Source organism: Oncorhynchus mykiss, chromosome 11 (assembly GCF_013265735.2).
Source record: "Oncorhynchus mykiss isolate Arlee chromosome 11, USDA_OmykA_1.1, whole genome shotgun sequence".
Classification (NCBI taxonomy): Eukaryota; Metazoa; Chordata; class Actinopteri; order Salmoniformes; family Salmonidae; genus Oncorhynchus; species Oncorhynchus mykiss.
Window position 1 is genome coordinate 3,057,692 of NC_048575.1, and position 19,094 is coordinate 3,076,785.

The following is a 19,094-nucleotide window of genomic DNA, read 5'->3' on the forward strand; positions in this document are numbered from 1 at the left end:
AATCCTCTTGCCGTGCACTTCTGGGCACATATTTAGTGCTCTAGGACCACGTTTGGTTTTTAGGTGATGAAAAAATAAGACAACGGAGAGGCCATTTCTAGCATCATATTTTTTGTGATGTTCCAACCAGACTGTTCCCACAACCTAAGAAACATTTTTGGAACCTGTAAAGAACAGACGCAATGTGTTCTGGGAACATTCTGGGAACCTGTAAAGGACAGACGCAATGTGTTCTGGGAACATTCTGGGAACCCCCAAAGGACAGTTCTGGGAACATTCTGGGAAAGGTCAGGTAAATGTTTGTTTTTCAACAAACATTGTATAATCATCAGCACGACTGTAGAGTTTTGATGTTGAGAGAACATTTGCCTCAACCTAACAAATGTTCTGGGAACTTTCAAAGAACCCATTTTGGTTTGCTAGGAAAACATTACTGGCACATTGTGTTATTACATTACCTGGAAACATAATGAGAACGTTTGGGGAACGTTCTGTGGTGACTTGTCAACAATATTTTATTTAATATTAGGAGAACATTCCAAAAGATTGTTTTTCTTTCATAACAATTTAAAGAAAATAATAATACTTACTAAATAAAAATGGTGTGTTATCATCCTACTGTTAGATAAAACCAAACCTAATGGGAATCTTAGCTTATGTTCTGGGAATGTTCAAGGTTTGCTGGGAAGACACTGAGACCTGTTTTGTGTGTTTGTGTGTGTGTGTGTGTGTGTGTGTGTGTGTGTGTGTGTGTGTGTGTGTGTGTGTGTGTGCACTGAATAGGCCCAACAAAAGTAGTTCACTATGAAGGGAATTTGATTCCATTTGGGACACACCCAGTTACCAGAGGAGCTGCCTGACTAACACACCCAGTTACTAGAGGAGCTGCCTGACTAACACACCCAGTTACCAGACGAGCTGCCTGACTAACACACCCAGTTACCAGAGGAGCTGCTGACTAACACACCCAGTTACCAGAGGAGCTGCCTGACTTACACACCCAGTTACCAGACGAGCTGCCTGACTAACACACCCAGTTACCAGAGGAGCTGCCTGACTTACACACCCAGTTACCAGAGGAGCTTTTCAGATACTTTCTAAATGTTGCAGTCTATTTTATAATAACTAGCTATCAAGAAACACGTCATCACTATAATAACCAGCTATCATTATCCCTATCATCATTATCCTGGGGTGGAGACAGGCCAGCAGGAACAAATGCTATCTCTATAGATAACACTGGGTTTATCATAGGGAGACATGTTATCTCTATAGATAACACTGGGTTTATCATAGGGAGACATGCTATCTCTATAGATAACACTAGTTTATCATAGGAAGACATGCTATCTCCCTCCACCCAGCTCTCTTCTCCAAGCTGTGATGTTCTCTCTCGACTTTGTGAAGTCGTAAACGGCATGAAAGACACCGGTCTACAGGTCATTTAAAGAAGTGATGAATTGCCTCTCCTCTCCACCAATTAGAATCTGAATCGGTCATTGTTAAGTGTGTATGATGACTGTATTTGACAGCATGTAGTGGGTACACACACTAACACACACACACACACTTACACACACACACAACACACACACACACGCACACTAACACACACAGGAGAAGGAAAAATAGATTACAGTTTTTTTACAATCCCTTTGGCACTAATTTCAGAACCTTGATGTTATTTTTCAAAAACTCTAGAAACAAAACTCACAACCATTTCCAAATGCAATTCACACATTACATCTGAGATGACTGTCTATTCATTTCATTACAATGATCTAACTATCAACTGATACAACTGCTCAAAATGATGAGTAACTGTTGCGTTACTCTTAATGCATAGTTTTATGGAAAACTGACAAACAATATTCCATCTTTAGATCATGAAAGTTTCAGGATAACGAGATCCGTTGACACCAATTACCGTGGAACATGAACCAATTGGACTACATTATCTATGGATGTAATATTTCATCATCATTCCTTATCAGACACTGTTTCTATGGTCCCATGTACCACTTTTACAGACCATGTTTTCAGACTTGACATTACTGTACAATCACTTTATTAGGTACACCTATCTAGTCCTGGGTAGGACCCCCTTTTGCCTCCACAACAGCCTGAATTATTCACGGTGTTGTACGTTAAGAGATGCCCTTCTGCACACCACTGTTTTAAGCAGCTGTTATTTGAGCGTTTTGTGGCCTTTCTGTTAGCTTGAATGAGTCTGGACATTCTCCTCTGACCTCTCTCATTAACAAGGTGTTTTTGCCCACAGAACTGCCGCTCACTGAATGTGTTTTGTTTATACACCATTCTCTGTAAACTCTAGAGACTGTAGTGCGTAAAAATCCCAGGAAGGCAGCTGTTTCTGAGATGCTAGAATCACCATGTGTGGCATCAACAATCATACCACGGTCAAAGTTTCTTAGATTACGCATCTTGCCCGTTCTAATGTTTGGTCGAACAAAATCTAAAGCTCCCTACTCTATATACTCTATATATTGAGTTGCAGGCAGCCACATGATTCGCTGTTCGAATGTAACTGTCTTTGATGAGCTAAATCAGGTCTGTAGAGCTGATGGCGTGACCTTCGTAATTGTGTGGGATAATGTCAGGTTCCACCATGCTCAAATGGTTTCAGACCCATCAACAATTTACCACCCTGTAATTACCCCCATACTCTCCTTTCCTGAGGATTTTTTTTCCACATGGGAGGTGGAAGGTATATGATAGGCGCCCTCACGGACAAGCCGCCCTTCTCCAGGCCATGGATGACGCATGCAATGACATCACGGCAGACCAGCGTCAGGCCTGGATTCACCAGATTCTTCCCAAGATGTTTGGCCAATGAAAACATCCATTGTGATGTGGATGAGAACCTGTGGCCAAATCCACAAGACAGCGTTGATGGAAATATAAAAGTACAGTAATCAATATTTTGGTTTGCTTTTACAGTAAGCCGGGTGAGGAACACTGCGGTGATGTTTTACAGTAAGCCAGGTGAGGAACACTGCAGTGGTGTTTTACAGTAAGCTAGGTGAGGAACACTGCAGTGATGTTTTACAGTAAGCCAGGTGAGGAACACTGCGGTGATGTTTTACAGTAAGCCAGGTGAGGAACACTGCAGTGATGTTTTACAGTAAGCCAGGTGAGGAACACTGCAGTGATGTTTTACAGTAAGCCAGGTGAGGGAACACTGCAGTGATGTTTTACAGTAAGCCAGGTGAGGAACACTGCGGTGATGTTTTACAGTAAGCCAGGTGAGGAACACTGCAGTGATGTTTTACAGTAAGCCAGGTGAGGAACACTGCAGTGATGTTTTACAGTAAGCCAGGTGAGGAACACTGCAGTGATGTTTTACAGTAAGCCAGGTGAGGAACACTGCAGTGATGTTGTACAGTAAGCCAGGTGAGGAACACTGCAGTGATGTTGTACAGTAAGCCAGGTGAGGAACACTGCAGTGATGTTTTACAGTAAGCCAGGTGAGGAACACTGTGGTGATGTTTTACAGTAAGCCAGGTGAGGAACACCGCAGTGATGTTTTACAGTAAGCCAGGTGAGGAACACTGCAGTGATGTTTTACAGTAAGCCAGGTGAGGAACACTGCAGTGATGTTTTACAGTAAACCAGGTGAGGAACACTGCGGTGATGTTTTACAGTAAGCCAGGTGAGGAACACTGCGGTGATGTTTTACAGTAAGCCAGGTGAGGAACACTGCAGTGATGTTTTACAGTAAGCCAGGTGAGGAACACTGCAGTGATGTTTTACAGTAAGCCAGGTGAGGAACACTGTGGTGATGTTTTACAGTAAGCCAGGTGAGGAACACTGCGGTGATGTTTACAGTAAGCCAGGTGAGGAACACTGCAGTGATGTTTTACAGTAAGCCAGGTGAGGAACACTGCAGTGATGTTTTACAGTAAGCCAGGTGAGGAACACAGCAGTGAATGTTCCTATGGTATTTCATGATAAATGAGTTATTTGAACCAATGATTCTGCAAATGCAAGGTTCTTTAAAGATATGAATGCACAATGCAATGTTTTGAACATTGGACAGTCTGTGTTAAAAGTGATTGATTGTGTCTAGAGTTTTGAAAAAATGACCACAAGGTTCTGAAATTAGTGCCAAAGTGATTGTTAAAAAGTTTAAACAATAGCATTTACATCGTCATGTTCAACACCTGACAGTGTTAGGCTAGATTACTTGTTAGATATTACTGCACGGTCGGAAACTAGAAGCACAAGCATTTCGCTACACTCGCATTAACATCTGCTAACCATGTGTAATGTGACCAATAACATTTGATTTGACACGTTTGGGAGATAATATGTTGGTAACATCATCTTTCTAATGGATCCCTGTAATGAGACTTTCCACTAATAAACAGTGTGTCACGTCCTGACCTTAGTTCCTTTTTATGTCTCTATTTTTGTTTTGGTCAGGGCGTGAGTTGGGGTGGGCATTCTATGTTGTTCATTCTATGTTTTGTTCTGTGTGTTGTATTTCTGTGTTTGGCCTGGTGTGGTTCCCAATCAGAGGCAGCTGTCTATTGTTGTCTCTGATTGAGAACCATACTTAGGCAGCCTTTTCCCCACCTGTGTTTGTGGGTAGTTGTTTCCTGTTTTGTGTTTCGTCACCCGATAGGACTGTTTCCTTTTTTCGTTGTTTCACCTTTGTTATTTTGTGTTCAGATTACACGTACAACGCTGCATTTTTTATCCAATCATATTCCGCATCAGACGAGGACGAGAATCGTTACATTGCGGGAATAGAAATACGGAAATCTATTCATTTCTGGGCAGCGAGTGACTAAACTCCTGAATTAATTTCAGTGTTGAAGTGTTGTATTCAGACGCAGAACATGTGGGGTGGATGATGCACCCCCACCCCAATACTAGAAACATGACAATTTGACCCCCTCAATTATAAACCATGATGATTTTAATGGAAATGATTTTCCCATCGTAGCTACTGGTTTACACTAAACAGCACTATTCAATTCCCACATTTATGATTGGATCCCACCCACCACAAATGATGCTTTTGGTTTGGCCTGGTCCTTAGAGGTTTGTGAAGAGGAAAAAAAGTTGAGCTTGTAAGGAGAACAAAGCACTGGCTTTTCTCTCTCCTCGCTCTTCTTATTAACAAACCCATTTCCCTCTGTGAGCTAACTTGTAACAAATAAAGAACAACAGTCACATTTAACATGGCAAATTCATAAGCACAAATAAGATTTATATAGAAAAGGATTTTCTTTAAATAGAGAGCTTCTAATGCGAAGGGGATGAGGCACCTCTCGTGTGAGCATGGTTCACAAGACGAGTGATAATTGGTAACGGGCAATGGGCAATATTTTGAGAGTTGACAGACAAACTTTGGTCGTATTATAAAACGTCGAAACAACTGGTTTCTAGTAGGCTACAGAAATAGAGAAGGGTTGTTTCTGAACCCAATCATGCCTGTTTCTCTCCCCAGTCAGAGGCAGCCTGCCTGTCTCATAGACTCATAGACTAGAAGCAGCAACCTCCTAAATTATGTATTGACAAAAATATATATTTGAAGGCCAAAATTGTGGGAGGATAATCTCTCATGTTTTAAGCAACCTAGTAATGATCCTAAGAATACTTCTAGAACCATCTTCCCGAAAGAAGAGATGATGCAAACAGATCACGGTCACCCTGTTTCTAGCGCCAAGACAACACTGTCGTTATTTCTTGTACAATTTTCTTGAAAAACGTTGCTTATAATATTACCTGCAGCCGTAAATAACATTTGGATATTAGATCGGTAGAAACTCATCAAAAATTAAAGCAGAAATTAGATCCCTGACCAGGATCCTGTTCTTTGAACTTTATTCATTTATTTTTCATCCCGCAAAGTTTTTAAACCTTTATTCGTCCCGGGGGTTAGGGTTAGGGGTTAGGGGTTAGGGGTTAGGGGTTAGGGTTAGGGGTTAGGGGTTAGGGTTAGGGGTTAGGGGTTAGGGTTAGGGGTTAGGGGTTAGGGTTAGGGGTTAGGGGTTAGGGTTAGGGGTAGGGGTTAGGGGTTAGGGTTAGGGGTTAGGGGTTAGGGGTTAGGGTTAGGGTTAGGGGTTAGGGTTAGGGTTAGGGGTTAGGGTTAGGGGTTAGGGGTTAGGGTTAGGGGTTAGGGTTAGGGGTTAGGGGTTAGGATTAGGGGTTAGGGTTAGGGTTAGGGGTTAGGGGTTAGGGTTAGGGGTTAGGGGTTAGGGTTAGGGGTTAGGGTTAGGGTTAGGGGTTAGGGGTTAGGGTTAGGGGTTAGGGGTTAGGGTTAGGGTTAGGGGTTAGGGGTTAGGGTTAGGGGTTAGGGGTTAGGGGTTAGGGTTGAACCGAAACGTCGGAGCTGGAGAAGATAAAGAAGCGGGGCCTTAGTCAGATATTCCACCGCTTCCAAGTATATTACTCGCTAATGTTCAGTCTCTGGACAATAAAGTAGACGAGCTCAGGGCGAGGATCTCCTTACAGAGATACTATGTTTCACAGAATCATGTCTCTCTCCAAATATATTGTCCCTGTCCATTCAGTCCGTTCTTCCTGTCATTTCATGGCGCAGAAAGGAAGAAATAACTCTGATGGAAAAAAGAAAGGAGGAGGAGTTTGTTTCATGATTAACATGGTGTGATTGTTGAAACATACAGGAACTTATCCTTTTGTTATTCCCGATCTGTAATACCTCACAATACAGGTGTATCAAAGCTGGGACCGAGAGACTGAGAAACAGCTTCTATCTCCAGACTGTCAGACTGTTAAACAGCCACCACTAGGATGTTCCCCCATGATCGGAAGCAGTGATCTAGTTAATGTTAAGCACAAACACAGATGGGCAACCCCATGCTTCAGCCTATTTATTTATAGCCACTATATGCATCAGTTGGGCTACAGGTGATAGTGCTTAATAGCATACCTGATAATATGGACAAATATGTTGTTTCGTACATTTTTGGAGGGGTCAATTATATTTGAATGGTCAATCAAATTTATTTATATATAGCCCTTCGTACATCAGCTGATATCTCAAAGTGCTGTACAGAAACCCAGCCTAAAACCCCCAAACAGCAAGCAATGCAGGTGTAGAAGCACGTTAGCACATTATGGTGTCACCATAATTAAATGTTAATAGATTTTGGAGAAGAAAAGTCCACAGGGCTGCGTTCAGTGCAAAAAAACGTTAAATTAAAGATTTCCTGCTTGATAGTTTAACAGTTCACTTAATTTCAGTTTATGTGACAAAACAAACAAGCGTAGAGAATCATTTTTTCCGGAACCATATATTTTTTTCAGCAGTTTGAAGTGTACAAAACCAAATGCAAAAGAAGCAACAGCTAAACTCATGAAAAGCCTAGAAATAGTGCACATAGACAGTTTCACCGCTTCTTAAAATGGCTTTCAATGAGAATGACAGATCTATAAATTACATTTCTATGTGAATTTGGTCAGGTCGCCCCAAAAAGTGAAAATGTTGCAGCTTTAAATGGAAATGTTGCTGTTCTGTGAACGACCAGTTGAAAAAAACGGGGGAGGAGATGAGTTGTGGGTTGAAAATGTACCGCTGCCCTTTAAATACTTTACTCGTTGCTTTAATTAAGCCAAACCCCACCACACCCACCAAATGAAACAAAATGTAGGCCACCTCAAAGTCTGTTGAGGAACGTTGAACTTTTGGGAGAAACGTGTCATTCAGTACAAACCGTTATGCAACATAGCAAACGTTCAATCAAACTGAACGCATCCCAGAACTGACTTTTCTCACAGTCGTTCGACCCCAACATTTTCAGTGTGAACTTTCTGAACTGTTAAGACCAACATTTTAAAGTAATACAGAAATTAATAGAATTTCAGTTGTCGAATATTGACCAAATCATCAGGAAATATTTGGATGTATTTTTGCTTCAAAATTCACCAGAAACAACAATTTCACATCGATTTCGCGTGCCCCCAGATCCCCCTTGAATGATGTTGTCCCCGGAACCCATTAACCCTGACCGCCCCCCCCAGCCCCCCAGCCCCCAGTGCAAAACAGAGTTCCGTTCTTGGTTGTATATATGTGATTTTAAGTGTTGATGTGATTGAATATTATTAGTATTACGTTTACTAACTTCTTTCGGGGTGTTGTTCACTTGTTTTTTCCATTAGCGTTTTAAATGTTGAGCGTTCTCCTCCGACTGGGACACATTCTGGAATGTTTTATCCTTGAACAATCCAGAGAGGATCTGACTCGTAAATTGGAGAGGAATCCGATACCTCACTAAGTAGCTGTTTGAAGTGTTCGCTGAGGATACTGCTGAAGGGCTAATGACAAGCAGACTAGGACGAGGCCAAAAGTGTGTGTGTGTGTGTGTGTGTGTGTAGTGTGTGTGTGTGTGTAGTGTAGTGTGTGTGTGTGTGTGTGTGTGTGTAGTGTAGTGTGTGTGTGTGTGGTGTGTGTAGTGTAGTGTGTGTGTGTGTGTGGTGTGTGTGTGTGGTGTGTGTGTAGTGTGTGTGTGTGTGTGTGTGTGTGTGTGTGTGTAGTGTGTGTGTGTGTGTGTGTGTGTGTGTGTGTGTGTAGTGTGTGTGTGTGTGTAGTGTAGTGTGTGTGTGTGTGTGTAGTGTAGTGTGTGTGTGTGTGTGTGTGTAGTGTAGTGTGTGTGTGTGTGTGTGTGTGTGTGTGTGTGCGTGTGTGTGTGTGTGTGTAGTGTGTGTGTGTGTGGTGTGTGTGTGTGTGTGTGTGTGTGTGTGTGTAGTGTGTGTGTGTGTGTGTGTGCGTGCGTGCGTGCGTGCGTGCGTGTGTGTGTGTGTGTAGTCAACCAATTAGGACAACGAAGTCGCACAAGAATGAAACGTTGTGTGGCATTTAGTGAATGGATGGATTAGATTGGACAGGCTGTAAAGAGCTCAATATTTCTGTATCTCAGGAAAATACCCCATTAGGAGAGTGTTGTACAAATGTTATAGTCTTATCTATATAAAGGAGACTTGAAGGCAGAGAATACTATTACACTATTATTTTATATCAGATTGACGCGAGGGACTTCTTAGCATGTTCTGCCCTGGGGAATATAAAACTTGGTTCTGTAGCGGTTGGCAGTATAACACTGTCTATTTATTCCTAGTCTTGATGTTTGTGATAAGGCAGTGGGGTTGTGTGATAGTGAATCTCTCTCATCTCCCACGAGATAAAAGAGAAAGACGACGAAGATCAGAAAGTCCACGGGCCACAGCGTCTTCTCTCTCTCTCTCTCTCTCTCTCTTGCAGACTTCCATCATTCATCCTCTTCTCATGCATGATTGAAAAGCTCTCTGTCGTTGCGGAGCGGAAGAAAGCAATACATGATTTATATTCAGCTCCTTCAACACTCAGCTAGATGACAGGGTTTTTTTCTGGAACAAAATGGGACTTAGGCATTGTTTGGGGGGCCGTGGCCATGGGCGTGGCCATTGGTGCGGTCGCCGACCAAAACATTTAAGAGGTCCTCCTGTGGGCCGCAGTGCCAAAATGTAGCTGTTTTCTTGTAATTCTACACATTTTTGCCATGAGACTAACAGAAAAATTTGCCTATCTGACTGACTCAAACATTATAACAAAATCAATAGGGACTCCATGCCATGACAAAAATACTGAATGCATAATTTTTTACATTGTAGATTCTCCTTGACTCTCTAGCTTTTATTTTTGGTGATTGTTAGAGCTCAAAGATGGTCGTACTGAAAAATGTATAGCTCATTAACTGTTCTACATACTTTATCTGGTTTTAGTAGTTTGATTCGTTTTAGTTGAAAACGTTTTTCATCCCAGAGACGGCCCGAAAAAAGGACTAAGGTGGCCCGGCCCGCCCAAGGCTTTCTATGCAGAAAAAACCCTGGATGACATGGTTGATGTTGACAAAGCAGTGATTTAAAACCAACTTAAACAGTACGACAGTTCTAAATTAAGAATAGAAGAACAATCCTCTTCTTTAATAACTAACATTCTGCTCAAGACTTTCCTTATGGTCTGTGTTTGTCTCAGTACTAAGATCATTTTTCAGATGGATTCTGTGTTTCTCTCTGTGCTAAGCTAATTTTTCAGATGGATTCTGTGTTTCTCTCTGTGCTAAGCTAATCTTTCAGATGGATTCTGTGTTTCTCTCTGTGCTAAGCTAATCTTTCAGATGGATTCTGTGTTTCTCTCTGTGCTAAGCTAATCTTTCAGATGGATTCTGTGTTTCTCTCTGTGCTAAGCTAATCTTTCAGATGGATTCTGTGTTTCTCTCTGTGCTAAGCTAATCTTTCAGCTGGATTCTGTGTTTCTCTCTGTGCTAAGCTAATCTTTCAGATGGATTCTGTGTTTCTCTCTGTGCTAAGCTAATCTTTCATATGGATTCTGTGTTTGTCTCAGTGCTAAGCTAATCTTTCATATGGATTCTGTGTTTGTCTCAGTGCTAAGCTAATCTTTCATATGGATTCTGTGTTTGTCTCAGTGCTAAGCTAATCTTTCAGATGGATTCTGTGTTTGTCTCAGTGCTAAGCTAATCTTTCATGTGGATTCTGTGTTTGTCTCAGTGCTAAGCTAATCTTTCATATGGATTCTGTGTTTGTCTCAGTGCTAAGCTAATCTTTCAGATGGATTCTGTGTTTGTCTCAGTGCTAAGCTAATCTTTCAGATGATTCTGCTAAATTGTTCTAGTCTCTTGTGGAAGCTGAAGCAGCCAGGGATTTGTGGTTGCTATTAAGGGACTCAAATGGTCCATCAAAGAGGCTTCTGGGGAGCGGAGAAACAGAGAATAGGGAAAAGAGAGAGAGACTATTTCTGTCTGGAGTGTCTTGTCGTGTGGTGTTTTTCATGTCTACACTACATTAAAACACATCTCTACACTGCGTTATACCACAGCTCTACATACATTATATCCTGGCTCTACAATACATTATACCACAGCTCTACATACATTATACCACAAGCTCTACACTTCATTATTCCACAGCGCTACAATACATTATACCACAGCTCTACAATACATTATTCCACAGCGCTACAATACATTATACCACAGCTCTACACATCATTATAACACAGATCTACATTACATTATACCACAGCTCTACACTGTGTTATATCACAGCTCTAAAACTGTGTTATATCACAGCTCTACAATACATTATACCACAGCTCTACACTTCATTATTCCACAGCGCTACAATACATTATACCACAGCTCTACACTTCATTATTCCACAGCGCTACAATACATTATACCACAGCTCTACACTTCATTATTCGACAGCGCTACAATACATTATACCACAGCTCTACACATCATTATAACACAGCTCTACATTACATTATACCACAGCTCTACACTACTTTACACCACAGCTCTACACTGCGTTATACCACAGCTCTACACTACTTTATACCACAGCTCTACACTATGTTGAACCACTGCTCTACACTGCGTTATACCACAGATCTACACTGCGTTATACCACAGCTCTACACTGCATTACACCACAGCTCTACACTGCATTACACACAGCTCTACACTATGTTGAACCACTGCTCTACACTGCGTTATACACAGCTCTACACTATGTTGAACCACTGCTCTACACTGCGTTATACCACAGCTCTACACTGCGTTATACCACAGATCTACACTGCGTTATACCATAGCTCTACACTGCATTACACCACAGCTCTACACTGCATTACACCACAGCTCTACACTGTGTTATTCCACAGCTCTACACTACGTTATACCACAGCTCTACACTGTGTTATACTACAGCTCTACACTGTGTTATACCACAGCTCTACATTATGTTGAAACCACTGCTCTACACTGTGTTATACCACAGCTCTACACTGTGTTATACCACAGCTCTACACTGTGTTATACAACAGCTCTACACTATGTTGAACCACTGCTCTGTTCCGAGCCAGTCAGTGAAAATAAGGAATTTGATCATAACTGACTTGCCTACTTAAATAAAGGTAAAAATAAAATACTCTTGGCATTCATCAGCCATACTCTAGGCATAAATTAATCAAACTTGCATTCTGCATTTCAAAGGAGGAGATTGGACAAAGCATGCCCCATCAGAGGTTTACTACCATGTACCAGTCTGGCTCATCCCAGAATCCACCTCCCGTGACTCTACATTTTATTATTGAACAGACGCTCTCATCCAGTGCGACTTACAGGAACAGACGCTCTCATCCAGGGCGACTTACAGGAACAGACGCTCTCATCCAGGGCGACTTACAGGAACAGACGCTCTCATTCAGGGCGACCTACAGGAACAATACTGGTGAAGTGCCTTCCTCAAGAGAATGTCGACAGATTGTACACCTAGTCTGGCTGTGGATCCGACCAAGAAACATTTTGGTGACTGGCCCATTGATCCACCTGCTGCTGTTACTTGACGCACTTCGGATGATTGTCTGACAGCCACACCGCTAGCCACCAGTATCCAGACAGCCGCTAGCCACCAGTATCCAGACAGCCGCTAGCCACCAGTATCCCAGACAGCCGCTAGCCCCAGTATCTAGACAGTATCTAGCCACCAGTATCCAGACAGTATCTAGCCACCCGTATCCAGACAGTATCTAGACAGTATCTAGCAACCAGTATCTAGACAGTATCTAGCCACCAGTAGCTAGACAGTATCTAGACAGTATCTAGCCACCAGTATCTAGACAGTATCTAGCCACCAGTATCTAGACAGTATCTAGCCACCAGTATCAAGACAGTATCTAGCCACCAGTATCCAGACAGTAATCTAGCCACCAGTATCTAGACAGTATCTAGCCACCAGTATACAGACAGTATCTAGCCTCCAGTATCTAGACAGTATTCTAGCCTCCAGTATCCAGACAGTATCTAGCCACCAGTAATCTAGACAGTATCTAGCCACCAGTATCCAGACAGCGTATGGGCCACCAGTATCCAGACAGCGCTAGCCACCAGTGTCTAGACAGTATCTAGCCACCAGCATCCAGACAGTATCTAGCCACCATATCTAGTCTCCAGTATTTAGGCACCACTATCTAGTCTCCAGTATTTAGGCACCACCTTCTAGTCTCCAGTATTTAGTCTCCATTATTTATTCTCCAGTATCGTGTCCTCCAGAATTTAGTCTCCAGTATCCTGTCCTCCAGTATTTAGTCTCCAGGATATAGTCTCCAGCATCTAGCCGGCAGAATCGAGTCTCCAGTATCCTGGTCTCCAGTAATAATCCTCCAGTGTCTAGCCTCTAATATCTAGCCTCCAGTATCTAGCCTCCAGTATCTAGTTTCCTGTATCAGACAATTATATCGCCACCAATATCTAGTCTCCAGTAGCTAGCCTCCAGTATCTAGCCACCAGGATCTGGCCACAGATAGCTATCCACCAGAATCTAGTCTGCAGTAGCTAGCCTCCAGTATCTAGCCACTAGGATCTAGCCACAGATAGCTATCCACCAGTATCTAGTCTGCAGTATCTAGCCACCGATATCTAGCCACTAGTATTTTGCCACCAGTATTCTGGCACCAGAATCTAGCTTCCAGTATCTAAGTCTCCAGTTGCTAGCCTCCTGTTTCTAGCCACCAGTATCTAGTCTCCAGTTGCTAGACTCCTTTTTCTAGCCACCAGTATCTAGTCTCCAGTTGGCTAGACTCCTGTTTCTAGCCACCCATATCTAGTGTCCAGTATCTAAACTCCAGTATCTAGCCACCGATATCTATCCCACCAGTATCTAGCCTCTAGTAATCTAGCCTCCAGTATCTAGCCTCCAGTAGCTATTCTCCTCTACCCAGACAGTATCTAGCATCCAGTAATCTATTCTCCAGAAGTTAGTCTCCAGTATCTAGCCACCAGTATCTATCCTCCAGTATTTACCCACAGTATCTAGCCACCGATACCTAGCCACCAGTATCTTGTCTCTGGTATCTATCCACCAATATCTAGCCACCATTATCTAGCCTCCAGTAGTTATCCTCCAGTAGCTAGCCACCATTATCTAGTTTCCAGTATCTAGTCTCCAGTATTTCATCTCCTGTAGCTAGCCTCCAGTATCTAGGCAAAGCTATATCCAGTGGTATTACCTGGTTCCCTCTCATTGGTTCCCTCTCACTGCCTCCCCTTCCTCGTCTCCAGTGGAGAGATCCTCTTCTCGCTCCGTTGGGATGTTTTTTTTTGTCTCGGAGAAGGAAAGCTCCGACACCTGTCAGTCAAGGCAACATTATAGACAGTGGGATGCTGATGTCTTTAAAAGCATGAATACGTGCTGAGATGTGAGTAGAAACTCTATCGGGACCAACTCCCTGTGGCGACGTCTCAATTTGGAAATGGAACTCACAGCAAATTTGTTGTGTAGTTTTCACAGCTTTTCTTTTCTCTCCCCTTCACACACGGTAAATCCTTCACATAGAACTCCGTATGGGCTGTGTCTCATGAGGACACAACTAAATGTGAATCAATGAAGATTTTCCCAGTTTTAACTCGAACCATAGCATAGTGCAGTGCAGGAGAGGTCAGAAGGACGCGGAAAACAGGACCAAACAGATGGCCTAGATCCGAGACCTGTGTGTAGTTATCAAAACAACATGGTAGCAAAACGATAACTCACAAGCACTTCTAATCTTTCCAAAATGGCTGTTATGCTCTCTCTGGGTGAAAGAGTCTCCGTTTCATTCTTGCTCCACTACACCAATAGATTGTTTTTCCAAAAAAGCTGCGATGGAGAAGTGTCAACATCAGTCCAATGGAACACAGCCAAATAAATGTTTTTAGAGAAGAGAATTAATTATAAAAACACCTACGAGAGAAAATCTGAGTGATTTTCTGAAAATATAATTAATGCTCAACATTTTACATGGACTCCAGTCTCTGAACACACTAAGTAACAAAGACACACACACACACACCACACACACACACACGCACACACACACACACACACACACACACACACACACTACACACGCACACACACACACACACACACACACGCACACACGCACACACACACACACGATGGTGGTGCTGATGGGTAAGCGCATCTCCATGGTTTCTGCTCGATTTGGATTTAGTATTTTATATTTGCGTGCAAGAATTTCCCATGAAACACTTCTGGAATACAACATTTCAGTGACCGAGACCGATTTATGACCAAGATAAAAGAACAAATTGAGTCTGAGTCAAGACAAAGAGAAGATGAGGGGTTAAACGAGTCAGACCAAGATCAGAAGGGTGTCACCAGTATCTAGCAACCAGTATCAAGCCACAGATACCTAGTCACCAGTATCTAGCCACCAGTAGCTAGCCTCCAGTATCTATCCTCCAGTATCTAGCCACCAGCATCAAGCCACCAGTATAGAGTCTCCAGTATCTAGTCACCGAGACCTAGCCAACAGTATCTAGCCCCCGATAGGTAGCCACCAGTATCCAGCCAACAGTATCTAGCCACCGATACGTAGCCACCAGTATCTAGCCACCAGTATCTAGCCACCAGTATCGAGCCACCATTATCTAGCCACCAGTATCTAGCTACCAGTATCTAGCCACAGACGCCTAGTCAACAGTAGCTAGTCTCCTGTACCCAGACAGTATCTAGCCTCCAGTATTTAGTCTCCTGTATCCAGACAGTATATAGCCACCAGTATCTAGTCTCCTGTATCTAGTCTCCAGTATCTTGTCTCCGGTATAGTCTCCAGTATCTAGTCACCAGTAGCTAGCCTCCAGTTTCTAGCCACCGATACGTAGCCACCAGTATCTAGCCACCAGTATATAGCCACCAGTATCTAGCCCCCAGTATTTAGCCTCCAGTATCTAGCCACCAGTATCTAGCCACCGATACGTAGCCACCAGTATCTAGCCAGCAGTATTTAGGCTCCAGTATCTAGCCATCAGTTTTAACCAACAGAGACTTCGCCACCAGTATCTAGTCACCAGGATCTAGTCTCCAGTATCTTGTCGCAAGCATCTAGACTCAAGCATCTATCCTCCAGTAACTAGTCTCAAGAATCTAGCCACCAATACATAGCACCAGTGTCTAGCCACCAGTATATAGCCTCCAATATTTAGCCACCAGTATATGGCAACAAAAACATAGCCACCAGTATCTAGCCACCAGAATCGAGTCTCCAGTATCTAGCCACCGATACCTAGCCACCAGTATCTAGCCACCAGTATCTAGTCTCCAGTAACTAGTTTCCAGTAACTAGTCTAGAGTAACTATTCTCCAGTTTCTAGCCACCAAGACCTTGCCAACAGTATCTAGCCACCGATACGTAGTCACCAGTATCTAGTCTCCAGTAACTAGTCTCCAGTAACTAGTCTCCAGTAGCTAGCCTCCAGTTTCTAGCCACCAAGACCTCGCCAACAGTATCTATCCACAAGTATCTAGTTTCCAGTAGCTAGTCTCCACTATCTAGTCTCCACTATCTGGTCTCCAGTATGCAGACAGTTTCTAGTCTCCATTATCTAGCCACCGATACCTAGCCCCAGTATCTATCAACTGATACCTAGCCCCAGTATCTATCAACTGATACAAAGCCACCAGAATCAAGCCACCAGTATCAAGACACTGATACGTAGCCACGAGTATCTCGCCACCAGTATCTAGCCACCAGTATCTAGCCACCAGTATCTAGCCACCAGTATCTAGTTTCCAGTAGCTAGCCTCAAGTTTTTAGCCCCCGATACCTAGCAACCGTATCTAGTCTGCAGTATCTCCTCTCCAGTATCTAGTCTCCAGAATCTAGCCACCGGTATCGAGTCTCCAGTATTTAGTCTCCAGTATCTAGCCACCATTATCTAGTCTCCAGTAGCTAGCCACCAGTATCTATCCTCCAGTGTGTAGTCTCCAGTTTCTAGTCTCCATTTTCTTGTATCCAGTATCTAGCCTCCAGTAGGTATCCTCCAGTAGCTAGCCACCATTATCTAGTTTCCAGTATCTAGTGTCCAGTATTTCATCTCCTGTAGCTAGCCTTCAGTATCTAGGCAAAGCTATATCCAGTGGTTTTACCTGGTTCCCTCTCATTGGTTCCCTCTTACTGCCTCCCCTGCCTCGTCTCAGTGGAGAGATCCTCTGCTCGCTCCGTTTGGGATGTTTGTTCTGGTCTCGGAGAAGGAAAGACACCGACACCTGTCAGTCAAGGCAACATTATAGACAGTGGGATGCTGATGTCTTTAAAAGCATGAATACGTGCTGAGATGTGAGTAGAAACTCTATCGGGACCAACTCCCTGTGGCGACGTCTCAATTTGGAAATGGAACTCACAGCAATATTTGTTGTGTAGTTTTCACAGCTTTACTTTTCTCTTCTCTTCACACACGGTAAATCCTTCACATCTGAAAACATAGAACATCCGTATGGCTGTGTCTCCTGAGGACACTACTAAATGTGAATCAATACCGATTTTCCCAGTTTTAACTCGAACCATAGCATAGTGCAGTGCAGGAGAGGTCAGAAGGACGCGGAAAACAGGACCAAACAGAATGGCCTAGGATCCGAGACCTGTGTGTAGTTATCACAAACAACATGGTAGCGTGGGGCGGCAGGGTAGCCTAGTGGTTAGAGCGTTGGACTAGTAACCGGAAGGTTGCAAGTTCAAACCCCTGAGCTGACAAGGTACAAATCTGTCGTTCTGCCCCTGAACAGGCAGTTGTCATAGGCCGTCATTGAAAATAAGAATCTGTTCTTAACTGACTTGCCTAGTTAAATAAAGATACATTTTTTTTTTTAAAAACAATAACTCACAAGCACTTCTACTCTTTCCAAAATGGCTGTTCTGCTCTCTCTGGTGTAAGAGTCTCCGTTTCATTCTTGCTCCACTACACCAATAGATTGTTTTTCCAAAAAAGCTGCAATGGAGAATAGTGTCAACATCAGTCCAATGGAACACAGCCAAATAAACGTTTTTAAAGAAGATAAATTAATTATAAAAACACCTACGAGAGAAAATCTGAGTGATTTACACACACACACATCCACACACACATCCACACACACATCCACACACACATCCACACACACATCCACACACACATCCACACACACACATCCACACACACATCCACACACACATCCACACACACATCCACACACACATCCACACACACATCCACACACACATCCACACACACATCCACACACACACATCCACACACACATCCACACACACACATCCACACACACATCCACACACACATCCACACACACATCCACACACACATCCACACACACATCCACACACACATCCACACACACATCCACACACACATCCACACACACATCCACACATCCACACACACATCCACACACACATCCACACACACATCCACACACACGATGTTGGCGCTGATGATGGGGGCGCTCATCTTCATGGTTCCTACTCGATTTGATTTAGTATTTCATATTTACGTGCAAGAATTTCTCATGAAACACTTCTGGAATACAACATTTCAGTGACCACTTAAAGCGACACCAATTTAAGATCAAGACCGGAACAAACTGAGTCCGAGTCAAGACAAAGACAAGATCGGGGGCAAAACCAATTCAAGAACAGGACCGGAGGGGGGGGGGGGTTAACCGAGTCAAGACCGGGACCGGAGGGGGGGGCTAAACAGAGTCAAGACCGATGGGGTGGGGGGGCTAAACAGAGTCAAGACCGATGGGGGGGGGGGCTAAACAGAGTCAAGACCGATGGGGGGGGGGGGGCTAAACAGAGTCAAGACCAAGACCAGAGAGGGGGGCTAAACAGAGTCAAGACCGATGGGGGGGCTAAACAGAGTCAAGACCGATGGGGAGGGGCTAAACAGAGTCAAGAACGAGACCGGGAAGGGGACGAGAGGTCCAAGACCAATTCAAGACCATGACTGTCCATAATCTCCAGAAATTCTGTGTTCCTATTTCAGAATTACACTTCTACACTTTCAGGGAAAGACTAAGGATTTATAATTATTTTGATATTATTTTCAGTTCCGTTCTGATTTTAGCGCTTCAGTTTTTGTTAGAAAGGAAAAGTGTAACGCTTTAATTAAGAAAAATAAGATCCAATCAGAATTTTTCTTTGGCGGTCTCTAGGGAGATAAATCTAACTAGCTAAGTCAGCCTTTTGCTGTCTGGTTAGT